Source organism: Lissotriton helveticus, chromosome 7 (genome assembly GCF_964261635.1).
Source record: "Lissotriton helveticus chromosome 7, aLisHel1.1, whole genome shotgun sequence".
In the NCBI taxonomy this organism is placed as follows: Eukaryota; Metazoa; Chordata; class Amphibia; order Caudata; family Salamandridae; genus Lissotriton; species Lissotriton helveticus.
The window spans coordinates 1181778558-1181795711 of record NC_136068.1 but is presented as its reverse complement, the minus strand read 5'-3'; the positions used below and the strand labels follow the sequence as shown (position 1 = coordinate 1181795711).

General features: G+C 46.1%; 1 protein-coding gene and 1 long non-coding RNA gene across 3 annotated transcripts in view; one reads left to right on the top strand and one right to left on the bottom strand.

Annotated features, from left to right (window-relative positions):
• PITPNC1 (phosphatidylinositol transfer protein cytoplasmic 1) overlaps window positions 1-17154 on the bottom strand; it is a 1067253-nt gene that overhangs the window by 537545 nt on the left and 512554 nt on the right. The window lies entirely within an intron of this gene.
• The window catches only part of LOC144770085 (uncharacterized), a 204075-nt gene that overhangs the window by 146316 nt on the left and 40605 nt on the right, over window positions 1-17154 (top strand). The window lies entirely within an intron of this gene.

Sequence of the window (17154 nt, the reverse complement as noted above, 5' to 3'; positions counted from 1 at the left end):
AACAAGCATTTGCAATGCAATAGGTGTCGCAATTACGCGAGTTTAAGCTATTGCCATTGTAAATGACAATGTCTTTTATTTATGTTTTAAAAACCAATACCAAAATAAAAGGCATAGCCATTTAAAATGCCAATAGCTCAAACTTGTTTATTGTTCCCCATATATTTTTTGGCTCTACTATATCTTAAATAGGCTGCCCCAAGGCCCCTCTATCACCCTACAAACACTCTGTATTACCAGGTGGCTGGCAATAACCTTATACTGTACACATTATTACACTACAGTTTTTGCTTGCGCACCATTGCTTACTAACTTTTTGCCCTTTATGCGCCTTTATACACTTCAAATGTTATAAACAGCTATCTTTCCAACAAAATTACCAGCTTTTTGCATGCTGTACAAAATGTTTCCCTGTTATTTCTGCTTACGGAAAATTCCTTAGTATACTACTTTTTTATATGCACTGCTTAAAGCGTAAACAGGCAACTAAACAAGCAGTTACAAGTAAAGTCACATTGCACAACAAAACACATTATTAATAAATTGGTACAGCCAATGTAGTACCACCAACGTATATTTCTCATACGTTCATTCCTACATAATATTACTATATTTAATCATAATACAAGCACACACAATCCCACTCTATAAACTTTCCTACACCTTACTCAACTCAACTCCAAGCTTAACTACTCAACCCCACTACACTCTATAATAATTTCCTCTACTCTATACTACACCACTTCACTGTACCACACTATACTCTATGAATGAATGAATGAATGAAGTGTTTCTTGTATAGCGCATACTTTGCCCAGTGGGCGTCAAGGCGCCTAAGTCAAATGCAGAAGCAAGCACCCTACCAAGTCCTATTCTCTCATAAGTAGGCCTTCTTAAAGAAGTAGGTTTTTAGAGCCTTTTTAAAAGACTCGATGGAGGGGAGAGTTTTTATTTCAGTGGGGATGGAGTTCCATAGCTGCGGAGCAACCACGGAAAAAGCTCTGGCTCCCCATCTGGCAAGTTTGACACGTGGAACAACCAGTTGACAGAGTCCCGCAGAGCGAAGGCTTCTTGTGGGGACGTACCGCATAAGAAGAGAACCGATAGCACTAGCAGGACCATCCATCAATGCTCTGTGGGTCAAACAGAGGATTTTGAAGGCGATTCTGTGCTGCACCGGAAGCCAATGAAGCTCCTTCCTGGCTAAGGTGGCAGAAGAGGCTTTAGGGAGATCCAAAACAAAGCGTGCTGCAGCGTTCTGAAGGATCTGCAGACGATGTATCAGGCCTTTATTAGCTTCCATGTACAAGGAGTTGCAGTAATCCAGCCTCGAGCCAACCAGGGCGACTGCAACCTGTTTGCGCGCCTGGGGGGAGAGGTACCCACGGATTTTATTGAGTATCCTGATCACACCCCAGCAAGTGGCCACGGTCCTGTTAACTTGCAGGGACAGAGAGAGCGAGGTGTCAAATAATACCCCAAGATTTCTGGCAGATAGGGAGGGAGTGGGGCAGATGCCAAGAGAAGAAGGCCACCACTCGCTCGACCACAGATTTTGGTCCTTCCCAAAGATCAGCACCTCCGTTTTTTCGCCGTTTAGTTTGAGGGAGTTTATAGTCATCCAGTCTGCCACATACTGCATGCATACCCTGAAACTAGCGGCAGATGTACTAACGGAGGTGTGAGCTAATGATACCATAATCTGGGTATCATCTGCGTAGGATACCACCTCCATCCCCTGAGATTTAACTAGTCTTGCAAGGGGGGCCACATAGATGTTAAACAGGGTCGGGCTTAAAGGCGACCCTTGTGGCACCCCACATAGCAATGACTTGGCAGGGGAGAGGTGGTTCCCAAGCATCACTCTCTGTTCCCTTTCAGTCAGAAAGGAGTTTAAGAGGCTCAGGGCCGGTCCCATGACGCCAGCTTCCCTCAGCCGAGATGTAAGAATGGCGGGGGACAGGGTGTCGAACGCGGCCGTGAGGTCTAACAGAACCAGAACCGTAGTTTGGCCAGAGTCCACCTTGCGTCGGATGTTGTCGACCACACAGGTAATGGCGGACTCTGTGCTGTGGTGTTTTCTGAAACCATGTTGGGTGTTATCCAGGTATTCAGAGGAATCGAGGAAGGCGGACAGATGGAAGTTCAAATGTGCCTCAAGCATCTTCGCGGGCGCTGGAAGGAGGGAGATTGGCCTGAAATTTTTCAACATGGCCGGATCCAGGGACGGCTTCTTAAGAAGAGGTTTGACAATTGCCTTCTTCCATATCGGAGGAAAAGATCCTTGCGTAATAGCCTTGTTCAGAAACTCAAGCATGGGGGGAAGGAGGCAATTTCTGCATTCTTTCAGTTTTTTAAGCGGTATCGGATCAAGGGGAGAGGCCGATTTAGTCCTGTCCAATAATAAGTTCAGTGATTCAAGGGAAAGAGATGGAAAATTCGTGAATAGGCAGGAAGGATCATTGCCTAGCGAATCAAGACTGGATATGACAGGTGGAATATTTTGATCAAGAGCAAGGCGGTGGGCTTCAAGAGAGACATGTATGTCATGGATTTTGTTATGAAAGAAATCTGAAATATCATTGCAAAGTTGTTGAGAGCTAACTACGGGGTCAGGGAGTTGCAAGGAGCATAATGTGTCGGCGATTTTAAAGAGCTCCCTAGAAGAGGAGAGAGAGCTGGTCAGATTGGAGAAATATTCCTGTTTCTCAATTATCACTCGCTGTTTGTAAGCCCTCAGTGCAGATTTATGAGCCTCTCTGTCATTTAGGTCCCAAGATGTCCTCCATTTTCTCTCACTGCTCCTACAGCCTTGTCTAAGAAGTCTCAGCTGATCGGAAAACCAAGGTGCCGAGGGCTTACGGCGTGCTACATAGCGCAAGGATGAGGGAGCAAGTTGTTCCACTGCGTTGGAAATGGAATCAGTCAGAGTTTGAGCTGCCTCTGCTGCGTCACTAAGAGCTAAAAGTTCAGGAGTGGAGACCAAAGGGGCAAGGGCCTCAACAGAGATATTCCTTAGGTTTCTCCTGAGGATGAAAGGAGAGGTTGTCCGATTAGCGGGGCAGGGGACAGGAATGCAAAGTTCAAATGGCACGGCAGAATGATCAGACCAGACCACCTGTAGCGGAGGACCGGTGGAGAGCCTGTCATCATTAGAGAAGAGTCCATCAAGAATATGACCTGCCTTGTGAGTAGAACTTTTTACAAGCTGGACGAGGCCACAGGCTTCTAGGATTTCAATAAGAGAGATTGTGTCCTTTGAGCTGATCTCATCTAGGTGAAAATTAAAATCACCCAAGATGGTAAAGGCAGTTTTTCCGATGTAGGGTTCAAGGATGGTCATTACTTCAGAGGGAAAGCTGTCCCTAGGGCCTGGGGGTCTGTAAATAAGAATCCCAGAGAAGGAAACAGAAGGAGATAAGGAAATGCAAAAATAGAGTGATTCTAAGCGCGATAGGGGAATCGATATTGGTTTGATCACACAGAGAAAGTGGGATTTTACAAGAATGGCAATGCCACCTCCTCTGCGAAGAAGTCTGTCCTGCCTATGGAGAGAGTAGCCATCAGGAATGGCCATGAGCAGATCATGTCCAGAGGTGTCGGAGGCCCAGGTCTCCGTGATGAACACCCAGTCTGGTTGTCGGCTATCAACGAAATCGTGAAAGGCGACGTTGTGCTTGATAAGAGAGCGGGCACTAATTAAGAAGCCGAATCTCCGCTGTGGAACAGGCAGTGAGGGCGGGGGAAGAACGCTTAGAGCGACAGCCCTAGGAAATACGACGGAGGCCGAACAGGCCCAACACCTATAGGAGTGCAGGATCCCTTCAGGGGAGAAGCGGTGGAAGCAGGGCAGGGATGCGGGTCGGAGAGCATGGAGGTCAGAATAGGAATATAATCCATAAGTCTCAATGAGAGAGGAAGATGTAAGAGTTGGGTCCAGCCCGACCTGCAGCCCGTCCTCAAAGCGGACGGGCGCAGACGGGCTGGACTCTGGCGTGACTCCGGCGGGCATCCCGCGCGTCCGCAAACGCGTCCGCTATGCGGAGAGGCCTGTCCCTTTTTTAAGGCAGCTAGAGCGCGTGAGTGCGACCCCACACCCAAGATGGCCGCTATGACACCCTCGCCTCCCCGGGACCAGCTCTCAGCGTCAACACTCAGCTGAGAGCGGCCCAGGTGGTAGAGGGAGGAAGGTGAAGTCGGAAAAGTGCAAAAACGCTTATTAAAATCAAGCGCAGAATAAAAGCAAAGGTCACCCGAGGACCAGTTCTAAAATGCTATTTTACCTCAACAATTAATTCTGTGGGCAAAGCAGATAGAGGAAAGTGCAGTAGGACCTCCGGCTTCCGCCTCAGAGGGTGAAATGAAATGAAATTTTGTCAATCGCTACCTGAGCCCCTTTTAAGGCAGCTAGAGCGCGTGAGTGCGACCCCACACCCAAGATGGCCGCTATGACACCCTCGCCTCCCCGGGACCAGCTCTCAGCGTCAACACTCAGCTGAGAGCGGCCCAGGTGGTAGAGGGAGGAAGGTGAAGTCGGAAATGTGCAAAAACGCTTATTAAAATCAAGCGCCGAATAAAAGCAAAGGTCACCCGAGGACCAGTTCTAAAATGCTATTTTACCTCAACAATTAATTCTGTGGGCAAAGCAGATAGAGGAAAGTGCAGTAGGACCTCCGGCTTCCGCCTCAGAGGGTGAAATGAAATGAAATTTTGTCAATCGCTACCTGAGCCCCTTTTAAGGCAGCTAGAGCGCGTGAGTGCGACCCCACACCCAAGATGGCCGCTATGACACCCTCGCCTCCCCAGGACCAGCTCTCAGCGTCAACACTCAGCTGTCTACATTAACAAAATTCGAGCTAGTAATGTTGCATTAATATTTGCTACGCCAAAAACTCAAACTTTTACTAATGCGAGACCTATTGCACTGCAAATGCTCGTTCTTTTGGCATGCAACCATTTAAATCCAGTGGGCTCATACAATAAATTTGTTTTTAAAGTTTTAATTTTTGAGTACAAAAGCAAAGTTTGACAGAATGATAGTAAAATAGATACTGAAATTGAGAGAGGACATCTTAAAGCATCTTTTCATTCTGTGCACTAATATTTGTCCTTTCTTTGTGTCCATTAAATACTATACGTGCCCTGTGTGTTGCAGGGCACTGCTGCCTGTCCTATCTTTCATGGGGGACTTGGCTGTTCGGGAGACCACTCCCTCGTCTACTTTCATATTCCTGTTCTGTCGTGACTCTCCGTTCAGAGCTCTGTTAGCCAGCATGCTTGATTTCATCAGTGTAGGAAAGTATTTTTTATCAATAGTTGAATTTTTCTTAAACCACCTGTCAGAAATGTGACTGTTGGTTAACTGGAGTGTGAGCCCTGGTCAAGCAACAGCCACAATCCCTTCCAGGGTAAACCACAAAAAGTCACTAATTCAACCTATGCTTAACCCTGGGTAGCTTGGTACAAAAAGCAGTCAGGCTTAACTTAGAGGTAATGTGTAAAGTATTTATCTATACTACTATTATAAAGGAAGAACTTTGAACCTTTGAGGCGGGTAAACTCGGGAACCACAGCGCCAATCCACACACCCGATACATTGTTGTAATTGTCAGGGTGTGCAGATGGACATAGGCTATATAAATTAAAAAAAGATAGGTTATTTAAAAAATTTACAAGAAAAAAAAGTAGTCCCATGGAAGTAGCGCCGGCCGCGACGTGCGTGCTGACATCAGGAGCGCGGGGAGGAGCGGCGTCCAGGAGCGCGAGGAGCAGCGGCGGACATGAGCGCGGGGAGGAGCGGCGGAAAGGCGGGGAGGATCGGTGAGGAGCTGCGGACAGGCTGGGAGGAGCGGAGAGGAGCGGCGGACAGGCGGGGAGGAGCGGCGAGGAGCGGCGGACCGGTGAACTCAGGAGCACGGGGAGGTGCGGCGGATGAGGTAAGGCTCCGGGGGACCCACGGGCAATGTCGGGGCGGGAGGGGGCCCTGAAGCCAAGGTCGGGACGGGCTGCTACTCCGGGGGACCCACGGACAATGTCAGGGCGGGCGGGGGCCCTGAAGACTGATTGCTCCCGGACAAGGTCGGGACGGGCTGCTAGTACATAAATATAGCTGGAGTCACGCACTTTAAATGGGTTGTAAGTAGTGTGCTAATTCTTCGTGTTATTGTAGTAAGTTATTGGCATGCAGGAAGGTATCACCTTCTGATCCTAGGCGTGTCAGAATACTTAAAAGTTGCGCTGCCCTCATGGGGGAGCGTCCCTTGTATCCACTACCAGTAAAGTATTTATGCAGCATTCAAACACAAAGCGAACACAAGAAAATTCCCACACCAATTTAGGAAAATGGAATACATTTTAATAAATTATTTGACACCAAATCAACAATAATCCAATGAGTAGAACCAGAGCTATGTATTTTAAAACATTTTAGTAAAAACTAGCACTTTAAAGTCCAAAGCACCAACCGCAGACATCTAGTCTCATGAGACTGGGCCAAAGTAAAAAAAAACATAGCCGACTGCGATGAAGCGTGGGTCAGATACAAGAAGTGTATTGGGCACAGTCAGCGCTTACCTTCGGACTTCGAAGAAATTTTGAGAAATATGTTCTTTTGAGGTAACGTTCAGGAGAGCCTTGAGTGGAAGTCACAGTGAAGATTTCTGTGTTTGGCCTTGGTCTCTTTTTTGGAAGTCACTTCCAGGGGCACAGATACCCGTGTGGCGAAAGACCACTAAACAGGATTTGCTGCTACGGGAAAGAACGTAAAAGGAGCAGCCACAAAGTCAGGCCAACTGGCAGTGGCGGCTTTTGAAATTTAAAAGTGGGGGGGCATAAACATCTGCCCCAAATATGATGCAGTGAGTGTATGATGCGTGCAAGTACAAATAGGGATATGTGGGGTGCTTCACTGCAACAATCTTGTACACTAACTAGATTTGCTAAATAGTGCATTTTGCACACATATTTCCCAAGGAAATCTGCTAAAAGACTACAAGTTTTAGACAATTCTGAAGGAGTACTCTTGATAACATTGAGCTAACTTATGGCTATGGTTATAATATCAATAACGCACACCTGTGACCAGACTGTCCTGCTCTTCATACATATCTAGTATAAAGCTATGCTACAAGATCCTATCTCCACAGGTAAAATCAATGTGACTATCAAGCATACTAGCATTAAAGTCTAGTCTGCTATTCTTTAGTAAGCTCACACAGCGCAAATGCATTTGCCGCTCATAGCACCCTCACCCTTCTGACCATGCCTGGACCTGTCATGCTGTTGAATCCAAAGTGACCTCTGTAGAGCGCATACATTCGGACATTTTTCAAGTCTGTTTTTTTTTTTGGTAAAGCACAATGAATGTTGGTAAAACCGAAGGTTAGAAACAAGTATCTGGCATGTGGTCTGGAACTTAAGGGGTAGAAGGGTAGTCACACACACTTCAATATAACAAGCTACCCCTCTTTGTGTCATTATTACATCAAATCGAAAGCAACGCTTTCACAAGCTGTAGTTAGAAGCGCCTGGCACAACCACTGCTAATGCACCCAATAGAACAAACTGCTCTCCTCATGACTCGTATGGTCCTAGTTAAGTTAAAATCACTACGTGCACCAGGTCCAGGTGAATCCAGAAACTTGTTACCTCTGGGAGAATATATCCTGGCAGGGAGTGCATCGATCGGCAGAGGTCTCCCTGCTCCACTACCTTAGTCAAATGCAGTATCGGCTGGGCCAATACTGTGTTCCCTTAAAGAAAGAGAAAAACAACTGCTGCAGGCTACGGCCTCCAGGCTCGTAATGCAAAACCCATTGAACACGTGCGCGCAATCAACACAGAAGCTTTCAAAATCTGGTGCACCTGGTGCCTTCCGGACTCCTCCCCAGAGCCATCCTACAACGAACAAGGTGGTGACAAAAAAAAGGTGGGTGGAGCCCACATCGCACTTTCAGGCCAGTGCTTCTAACTCCATCCTTAACTCTAATCACTTGTCCTGCCCCCTGTAATTACCGCAAAAGAGATTTTCCGACTTTGCCCTGGGCCACAGCAGTCAGCGGTCCAGGGAAGATATTTCCAACACAGGTGATAAGTGGCAACACCCCATATACTACGTAACAGATCCAGCCTTTTACATTAAGACAAGTGAGGGACTTGCCCGATCCACACATGCGCAGATAACATCACATCCCCAATAAAAAAAAAAGATTTCCGACACGATTATTATAATACAGCCCTTTGCACTGAGCTGCTTAGGTATTCATACACTTTTCCCTTTCTCCTCCCATAATTGACAGGGGAACTGCCCCTAACGCTCATGCATGCCAGCCGCCCCTGCCAACCGGGGATGTACCCTTGGTGGACAGATGAGCAGGTTGGTCCCGGTCTCCCTTCAGTTCTCAGTGCAGTTTTTAGCCATAAACTTTAAGTCCTCCGTTTTGGATTCTTGTAACACCACAACCAAGGTCCAGGACTGTTGGGACACCCCTTAGGAGTTCAGGATTCACTCAATCCGGGTCCAGGTGCAGCTTCAAGATGGTGGCAGCCTTTTGGGTCCCTATAGCTCTGAACAGGAGGGCAGAAAACTGTCCCTTGGAGTCACTATGGTAGTCCGGGGTGCAGGTGACGATGAAGGGCTCAAACAGTAGGGCTGACCTCAGAGGGTTCAAGGCAAGCTTCAGGCAGCAAAACAGTCCTTTCAGGTACAGCACAGCAGTCTTGCAGAGTGCACAACAGACAGTCCTCTGGGAGTCCTTCTGCAGTACAGGTCCAGTAGTGAACTGAAGAGTGGATCTGAAGATCCTACATCCTATTTTTACATCCAGTTCTGCCTTTGAAGTTTGGAGAAGTTTCTAAAGGTTTCTACTTTGAAGTGCATGGAATTTCCTGACTCTCCTGCCTAGGCTCCAAGCTGGCTTCCGTGACAATATGGAGGTGATAACCCCTTTCTTTGAAGGCAAGGCACAGCCTATTCAGTTGTAAGTGGGGCTGTGCCCAGCTCCCCTGCCACCATCCTGCAAGCAGATGGCCCATTCAGGCATACCTAATCCCTCTATTGTGTAAGAAGACTTCATAAAGTCGGTCAGCTATCCCCAGTCATGTGACCCAGGAGGGGCTGCAGACACCAAATGGCTAAGGGCAGGAAAATGGCAAATTTCTAAACGTGGCATTTTAAAAATTGTAATGTAAAATTGGATTAAAGAGGAGAGTTCATTACAATTCCATAGGTACCAAACTTGAACTGCTTACCTGGTCTCAGTCAAACATTAGCACTTATTAGGCAACCCAATGTTATACTATGGGACAGGTAGGCCTCACAGTAGTGGAAAACAAATTTAGGATTTTTTAACTACCAGGACATGTAAAACTTAAAAGTACATGTCCAACCTTTTGATTACAATGCACCCTGCCCTCTGGGCTACCTATGCCCTACCTTAGGGATGACTTATGTTAAATGAAAGGGGAGTTTAAGCCGTGGCATGGGGGTTATACTGCCAAGTCGAATAGGCAGTTTGAACTGCATTCAGACTGTAAAGGCAGACCTGGGACGTGTTTTAGGGGCTACTTAAGTGGGTGGTATGATAAGAGCTGCTGGTCCACTAGTAGCATTTAATTTCCAGGCCGTGTGTATACCTCTTTACAAGGGACTTATAATTAAACTAAAAATGCCAATTAGGTGTAAACAAATGAAACCATATTTAGGGGAGTGAGCACAAGCAGGTTTAACACTGGTTAGAGTCCTAAGGCCAGCAAAAACGAATTCAGCAAAAAGTGGAGGTAGGTAGGCAAAATGGTTGGGGGAAGACCACCCTAAGGCTGACAGGTCTAACAACACCCTGATGTAACTTTTACATTTTGTGATTCCTATTTTTCACCTTAGTGTAAGTACAAAATGTTCCACTTCCCAGAGGCACATTTGACCATACATAAAGCATAATGAAATTCATTTCTTATGTTTGTTAAGTATCTATGTTAGTGGAAGAGGTGTGGCGCAGCTGATCAGTACACGCGCTACACGCGGTTCGTTCGAGGCTTGGAGCACGAGATTCACAAGATACACAAGGATACGCGTTAAACAGTGTTACGCATACATCGTCAGTTTCGCTCGAGGTTCACACACTACTAAAAGATATGCGTTTGAAAACTTGATTTCTAGAACACTACGTAGTGTCATGTCAAAGGTTCTTATATAGCGCCTTATCACCGCAAGGTCTCAAGGCGCTTGCTTTGGGAACCCGTCCTGGCTTTTCCCTGTGAGATGGCACTCAGAAGAATTTGCCCCTGAGGAAGGGACCCCGGAGTCTCGAAATGCATTGGGCTTTGTGTCAACAACGTGATAATCTGTTAATGCTATGTTTACACAAATTCTTTGCAAACAGATATTTGTAATGTAAAAAACAATATTTTGTTGGTCATCTTGTTAGTATAATGTTGTGAAAATACACTTCAGACAAAAAAAATGCACTGATGTCTCATGAATTATTGTTGAATAAGAATTCTCTAATGAGATGAATGTGTTCATTTGTTTATAATTAATTACATTAATTTGAAAACTGTTTTGAAATCGGATAAGGTTCAGAACGATTGTTCTACAGGCACAGTGCTCACTGCACCCAGGATTTCTATCCTGTTAGACCATAAGCAGCGGCCAGGGTGCCTGACTCCAGACTACGGGGTTCATGGTTCGTTCCCCGGTGCGGGAGGCCAGTTAGCCCAGGACCATGTGACTCTGGGCAATAGCTTGCTTAATCTTACCGACGGCCCCTAGCGTCGGGACACCACTTCGGAGGTAGTTGTGCGCTTTACAAATACTGGTATTTTATTTCATTTCATTTCAGGTGTTCTTGAATTTGCACTACCGTAGTTTTCTGTGATCATTATGTTTACAGCCCTCAGAGTGACTCCATGGGGAGGCCTCCGGTTTCAGGAGAGGGTGCAGAGTGCAGTTTAGACTTTCATCTCCACCGACAGTGGTAGGCAAGTGAAAAATGTCAAGATGTCATCTTATGTCACTATACTCATTCTTGCAAATCTCAGAAAGAAGAACCAATCACGTTTATTTCTGTATAGCCCTTTGCTTGTTTGCTTATTAGTTGAAATCGACACAGAAATGGGAATCACACTTGATTGCCTGAAGCTACCTGGCACTTGGAGAAGTTTGTGGGTAGAAACAGTGCTTAATTTGAGCCAGTGGTTTCTGGTGCTCAGCACCGGTACTTAATTGTCAGCACCAGTGCTTGGGACAGCCTGCCACAAGGTGGCGCTGTCTAGGTAATTTAGATATGACCAAAACAACAGTTAATTATTAATGCTATATTAATTAAAATTGACTATTACCTGCCGCCCAGCCATTCTTATAGCTTTGGGGGCCTGAAATAGTCTGAACTGTCACACTTGCAAGAGTGTGATGGTTAGTAGCTGTGTTGTTACTATCACTGGCAGCGCTGGCAGGGGTAACAAGAGCCCTGACACTTATTTTTTTTACAAATTAAGCACGTACATTGCCCCGTTCATCTGAAATACATTTCTGTGAAAAAATGTAGTTTACATTGTCAGTTCCTGATGTCAGAAAATGTTTTATACTTAACATACTCTTTTGTGGATTATAACAATCAGTGCCATCACTGCTGTTTATTAGAACATCATCCTAATGGAAAGTAGCTATTTCTGGAAAAACAGTTGCCTAGTATGAATCTTTGGAAACTCCCAGTGTCTTATGCTAAGTGGAAAAAATATTCCACACTTGAGTCTCTTGCTTGCGATATCCGACTCTACCCGGAAATCCAGGGTTTCCAAATAACTCCCACTGGCGAAGAGGAAAAGATTTCCCTCTATGCCGATGACATCCTCCTATATGTCACCAACCCCAATACTGTAATTCCTTTCTTATTTGAAATTATACAGGAATATGCCAGTCATTCCGGGTACAAGATAAACTGGAACAAGTCCACTCTCTATTGCCCCAACAGAACCCAGTCACGGTGGCTGCTATCGGGAGACCTAAGGGTTGTTTCCAATATTTGGGGATCTTTGTAAGCCCAAACAGAGAGAGGTGTAGGCTCCAAAACCTCGGTAAAGTCTTACAAAACTTTAAACTGGATGCGGAATGATGGAAGCACCTTCCCTTCTCCTTCCTCGGAGGACCCGCCATCTTTAAAATTATTACCTTGCCCCAACTGCTATACGCCCTCCAAAATACATGCCACCCACTCCCTACGGCGGTGTTCATCTGGATGGAGTGCTAACTCAGATCCCTATTGTGGTCGGGAGGCCACCATGGAATTGCGCAAAAAACACTACAGCGAAAACCCCTACAACTGAGGGATCGCGCTACCTTATGTAGAGGCCTAATACTGGGCCGCCCAACTTGTCGCCATAAATGAATGGCTACATTGAGCCAGGGACCACCCCGCATATTGGCTGGAAAGAGAATCGATGGCGCCCCATACGCATCTACACTATGTCTATGGCAGGAAGGGAACCTCTCAACTACTGCCAGCAACACAAGTTACCCTGGAGGCATGGGCGAGAGCAATGAAAGCAATAGGACGGGCAAACCGGGATACAAAGACCACGCCACTCTGAGAGGGTTTAAGGAATTGCGCAAACTAAAGGGGTTTGAAACCTGGGATCTCTTAGACATCGTCACAATAGGAGATATAATGGACAGGGGTGAACTTAAACCTTGGCCCATACTTAGTCAGGAATATGGTCTACACAAACCTCAATTCGTCATATACGCACCGTTGCGGCATGCATGGCAGGCGGAAAACATACAGTGCACAAACCTACCGGAATGTGCCCCATTAGCCAAGAAGATTACTACTGGAGGAACTCGTAGAAAAGGCAGTCTCCCTAACATACAAAACTATCAAAAAACAACAACATGCTAGAAAGATTAGGGGGACTATGAACGAGTAGGAGAATGACATTGGGCCCTTAGAAGACAGTACGAGACAGCTTTAATGCACCCCAGAGGGATCACCAACAAGACAAGGCTGTGCCTTGTCCAATATAAGATACTACATAGAATATATTATTATACAGAGAAACTACACAAGATGAGCAGGTCAGAGACGCCATATTGTCCCACCTGTAAAAATGTCAAAGGTGATTTTTTTTTTCACACAAAATGGGCTTACCCCGCTATACATGCCGTAGCAAAGAGAGACGTGGCTAGACGATGGGGTGCGGTAGAGAAGCTTATGATTCAGGAATGGACAAAGGGGATGGACACCTACATGGCTGCTGAACATACCACATACCTGAGCAAGGGTTGCCACACAAGAGCTCACACCACAGTATGCAGGAGCTGCCAATACTATTAGACACAGAGATCCTCCCTAGTAGAGAACATATCGTTTTATCCTTGTTCCTGGGCTCAGATTGGAGGGTGGGTTCCATGAAATGGCAGCAGTACTTATTTAAATCAATGTGGTACATTAGGGATTGTGGGAATAAATGTTGTAGTATTGACTTTTGCATCTATTCAATGAAAAAATGCAATAGGGCAATAAAGTCAGAGCCTTTGGAGCATGCAGTACTGCACTGCAGCCTTGGGTCTCCTGTTTTAACATTCTTTATTAGACTTTTTATAGAAACAGAAAAACATGGGAGATGTCCCACCAGTATTCATAATCGTATACAATCAACAGAACAGAACGTGCATCTCAAAATCAAGTAGAGCAAGTACACTCAAAAAGTGCATCTAACCAGGCACAAATACTGTGAGCAATAAACAAACAACAAGCTCTGAACAGTAAACAATGAAGAGTACACTGTTCCTTCCCCACTTCTGCACCATCCCTTTGGTTCAGCAGGGGCAACACAGGACACCCCTCACAGTCCGAAGCCACTCATGTAGGCAGATCAGACCCCAACCCCACTTTGCTTGCAGTCTCCCCTATGGTCATAATGGCTAAGGCTGCAGGAGACCCAACCTCCACCGCTAAGGAGGTCAACCAGACCCTGCTTCTGACCTCCACGTTTCGACTAAGCCCTGGCCTAGGCAAGGGTTCCCAGATCTGATCGCAAACCGACATCTGGCCATTCATTCCATAAACGAATCTTACACATATCTATTTTGGAGATCTCCATCAACCAGAGTATCTTATCAAGGGCCACTGGCTTTCTCCAAAACGTCAGGATACATAACTCCACAGTTGCCAAGCCCGTCGTCACCTACCTTTTCCTGTGTTTAAATGAAACCACACTCTCCAGCATGTTATGAAGTAAAGCCAGCCTAATGGAGGGGATAATGTAATGTGGTCTTGTTCTACAAGCCCACACCTCATTCCAAACGTATATAAGCCTAGGCCAACTCCACAATATGCGGACCCCGTTGTTGCCATCTCCCACATCTCCAGCAGAGAGTGTGGGGCAACAGGCCAGCCTTATGTAGTTTATTAGAGTACCAATATAAATTATGAAGGAGTCTAAAATTTGAAAAAGTCAGTATGGATTCCCATAGCAACGAGTCATGAAATGTCATTAGTGCAGACGAGGCCTTTCAGGAATATTCGTGCTTCACCATGCGCTGCCAGTGCTGTTTAGAGTCTGGAAAAGTCAGCTGGGAGTACAGATAGTCTATGAGGAGTCCATAGATAACCTGATAAAAAACACCTGCAAAGAACCCCATGTGTCTAGGTTGGAATGGATTGGGGAGGCAGCAGAAGTCTGGGAGGCCTTTGCTGAAGCACTCCCCGAGACAGTGCACTGTCCAAGTATGGTTCCATAAATGCAGTTGCCTTATGCCATATTCAGCACCCAGCTCTGGGAAAGGTGCAATATTGTCCCTGGAAAATAGTTTATCAATAGCATGTATTCCTCTTTCTTCCCAGTTTGGCCACATCACCGTGCTGCCGCTAATGAACAAAACCATATTACACCAAACGGTATCAGTGTGCAGAAGAGAGCGACAATGTTTCCATACCAGGTGTGTGTACGTAAAAGCGTGTACGGTATTGAGGCCTTTAGCCCCAGCGAATAAGCCTTGTTCCATAGCTTCCCTCATTTGGGGATCCTTAATGTTGGATAAACAACCAGCTAACTTGGACAGGTGGTGTGCCAGGTAATAGGTGCCTATGTCCGGCATTCCCCCATGATCTGGCTTCACTATGTGCGTAAAGTTTCGATATCCTAAGTCAAGGCTTGTTCCGACCCCACACAAAAAAAGTAATCTCCGAATCAAGGAAATCTATTCTATTCTTGTAACAGGGTATGGAGTTTGGAGATGGGTAACATGCCTATACCATAGTAGTAGCGGTGAACTGTAGCAATTTAAATGGTCTAAACCCATAGCAATAACTGAAGTTGTGCCTATTTCTCAAAATCCCCTTTGGACTTAGCTATGAGGGGCAATATATTGGCCTTCGCCATGTAGGAAAGCCCCTTGTTCAACAGAATACCCTGGCATATTAACTCCCTCTATACAGGCTGTCATCGTCCCATCAGACAGTGGCATTACCTCATATTTCTCCCAATTAATCCTTTACCCAGAAAACACAGAAAAGGTGTCCAGCAGTTCCACCAGGGCAGTAATGGATGACTGCAGGTTTAGCAGGGTCGGCATGAAGTAAGAAATTAATAACTTCTACATTTGTTGGAACCATATGACCATTATGACTGCACCCAGTATTAGGTCGGGAGAGATGATGCTTCACGCATACACAGAGATCCCTGGTTTCTAGGCGCTAGATAGGCTGTCAGCGCACGGCCTGCTTAACTTAGCTTAGTTGACCAAAGCCTGTCCACTCACCCAATGGGGAAGACACTAAGTAATGTTAGGGACCAGACGATTACTTAAAGGTATACTGTCTAGAAGATATTAGAGAAGCTACCACCATCGTCAAAGAGGTGGTATAGTTGACAATAACATCAAAAATATTTGCCATCTCTGGACTTCCGCAGACGGGAAGATGTGCAGTGTAATGTACTTTCTAAAGTTAGGTTGCCAGAGGAGACTACAACCGTCTTCCATTAAAGATGTATTCATGTCAGCCTTCCTTCTGGATATGCAATTCCTCTAAGGCAGTGGATTCCCACCAAAACGTGGGTCCAGCTGTGTCTCAAGCAGCAGTAATAACGTCCAGGCTGGCCTGGCACTCCCCTATCGGCCTTTTTGTGGAGTCTCACCTCTGGTGTCCAGATAAGGTTAGTAGTGTCTTACCAGGCATCCACCAGAGACTTCACTCTTCATGATCTCAGCCTCACCGCAGGGCAGATAGCAAAGTCAGCATAGGACAATGTACGTGAAAGTACTAGAAAATGTGGAAGGATCCTGCCTATGTCAATACCATGGCTGAGGCATCCGACTCCCTTCCATACAATCCCTCTCATGCATCCAGGTCTGCTCGCCCACAGGCCTTACTCTAAGGCATTGGGCCTGCACTCTCTCGGGGGGCAGTATGCTTTGTCAGGCCGGGGTAATGTTTATCTGATGAACCTGTGGAATCCCCCACCACCGTTTTCTGGGGCCAGGCAGCAGAGCAGGAGCTATGATCTCTAGATGTCCAGGTAAAGACATGTAATAGTGCAAAGAGAGCAGAAACAAAGCTATTTTTTACATGGAAAATAGAGAAATTGCAATTGGTGGTAGGAGGCTCTGTGTATGTAGCACCACACTAGTTCAAATGAATTTTCTCTCTCCTCCAGCCTCTTACTCTTTGTTTGGATGGTGTCTACTCACCTCTACCTCTCCTCTCTATGCTTTACTTTTCACCTCACCTGTTACCCAGACTATTACCTTCTCTTGCTGGTTCGACCCCTCTTACATTCACCTCAACCTACATGCCCATCTCTTAATGCCTCATTTTTCTGCAAGCCTCTAACATTCTCTCTCTGGTTCGGCCACTCTTACATCCACCGTTTCCCTCCATGCTCTACTCTTTACCTCTCATTGTCCCCACCCAGCCCACTAGTGGGCCCCCATTTAGCCCAGGGTAAATGAAAATATGTGAGATATGGGGGGCACAGGCATCCCTCATGACATTCTGCTCAGTCATGCTCAGGCATCATTTTGTGTAGCATCACTCACTTTCCTTCTGTTCCTTTAAATCAGTCTCTTCCTTTTCACTCTCCACAAGCCTCTCACATTTCTGTGTGAATTCTTCCCCTCTTATATTCCTCCCTTTTGCATGCTATTTTATCTACCTC